The following is a 2,348-nucleotide window of genomic DNA, read 5'->3' as shown; positions in this document are numbered from 1 at the left end:
CTAAACATCGGGCTAGATTGAAAAATTAGCCCCATGATACACAGTAGGTGGCAAATCAATTTTTCACATTTTGATGATAATGGATTACTTTCATAAATACAGAATGAGCTAATGCTGTGGCCACAAAGGCAATCAATCAGTTTTAATCCACGGAGATATCAAAATAATTTCCCCACAAAAACAAAAACAAAATAGCCCTCTGTATTAAGTGAGGTTTTGGGTATGGGAGATGCAGGCCATGAGGCAAGTTTGTGCCCCTACTTCCTCAAACATTTGTAAGGATGAAAGACAAAGACGAATATGTCTCTAAAGCAAGGCACACAATAATGTGCCAAGTCCTCCAGATCCTCCTGTTTCTCAAAGGTTCAGTATAGATATAGTGGTCTCCAGTGGGGCAGAGGTCATTGGTCATATAAGGAAGAAACAAAGCTGATTACTATAAGACACATGGAAAGGATACAGTTAGGTCTAAGGGAGTGAGATGGACTCTATAATTGCAGTTACTTCAGAGTTAAAAGATAGAAATCATTTCAATGGCCAGAATGTGCTGGCTCCCCACATCAAAGACTTTATTACTGTATTTGAACTCAAGTTCAAGTTGAAGAAAAAAAGGTTAAAGGCAATTGCTGGTTACATGGTACCTCGGGAATGTCCATCATCCTTCTCAACTTCTGATCTCTCCAGTTCCAGTCAAACACCAGGAACTTTAAGGGGTTCAAATTAAGGCCACCTGAAAGAAACACAGAGAGAGTTGCTACAGCAGACCTCATGACATAAGCTTACTCAAATGACTTTTTAGTCTCCTCGTTGCTTTTTGCCTCATTTGCTGTCCTCTGCCCCAGGAACTAATCTCTACACACTGAATGCAGCCAGCCCTTGCTTGATGGAAAACAAATGCAGCACTCTGAGATTGCTTTCCTTATAATCTTATCACTGATTCTGAGGGAAGCAGAGAAGCTGCTCAGCTTGTCAACTGCTGGCAAAGAAACAATCCCAAACCTCCATTTCATGAAGCCCCAGAGGGTGAAGTCTCATTCCTGACAGGAATTTGATAAGATGGATCCTGCAGCCTGGGTAGTGGCCCTTCAGAGGACTTGAGTCCAATGGAGTGTGAGTGACTATGAGGAGGTGAATGGACAGAAGGATGAGGCTGGGCTTTGGGGGTTAATTTTAGACAGAAAAGGAAGTAAATATGAATAGGCTCTATTCAAAGTCTGTTATCATTTGAGAAGACTAGTAAACGACTTAAGGATTCCATTTCCACTGTCTTCCTATGTATCTAGACAATTATGGAATGTGGGGCTGGAGGGGACCTCAGGGATTATCTGTTCCTCAGAAGTCTCAGAATTGGGCACAGTTAGTTCTTCCCACTCCCCATGTTCTTTCCATTGCCCCAAGCTGTTTCACGTTACATGTGGAAACATAACTGAAGCCTTCCTTTACTCTGCAGCACTTCCCCTCATCTTTTCTCTGTGATTATTTCAGTATTTCCCCTTCGGCCCAAAAGACTTTTCATTCTTCTTATAATTATAATGCCTCTTATTTATTTAAGGATTTTATTTATTTACTTATTTGAGAGCGAGCGAGCACCCGAATGCACTTGAGTGATGGGGAGGGGCACAGGCAGAGAGAGAGACTCTCAAGCAGACTCTGCACTGAGTGCGCCCTGACGCAGGGCTCAATCCCACGACCCTGAGATCATGACCTGAGCCGAAATCAAGAGTCAGACACTTAACCAACTGAGTCACCCAGGGGCCCCTGTAATGCCTCTTATTTAAAATTCTGTGTAAAAAGCATTTGACAAAATACAGCATCCTTTCCTGATTAAAACTCTTCAGAGTATAGGGATAGAGGGAACATTCCTCAAGTTCATAAAATCCATCTATGAAAAGCCCACAGCGAATATCATCCTCAATGGGGAAAAGCTGAGAGCCTTTCCCTTAAGATCAGGACCACGACAAGGATGCCCACTCTCGCCACTATTGTTCAACATAGCACTAGAAGTCTTAGCAACAGCAATCAGACAACAAAAAGAAATAAAAGGTATTCAAATTGGCAAAGAAGAAGTCAAACTCCTCTCTTTGCAGATGACATGATACTTTATGTGGAAAATCCAAAAGACTCCACCCCAAAATTACTAGAACTCATACAGCAAATTCAGTAATGTGGCAGGATACAAAATCAATGCACAGAAATCAGTTGCTTTCTTATACACTAACAATGCAACTGTAGAAAGAGAAATTAGAGAAACGATTCCATTTACAATAGCACCAAAAACCCTAAGATACCTCGGAATAAACCTAACCAAAGAGGTAAAGGATCTATACTCTAGGAACTACAGAACACTC

The sequence above is a fragment of the Leptonychotes weddellii genome, chromosome 1 (genome assembly GCF_054177405.1).
Source record: "Leptonychotes weddellii isolate Sample4059 chromosome 1, ASM5417740v2, whole genome shotgun sequence".
NCBI lineage: Eukaryota > Metazoa > Chordata > Mammalia > Carnivora > Phocidae > Leptonychotes > Leptonychotes weddellii.
This window is presented reverse-complemented; position numbering follows the sequence as displayed.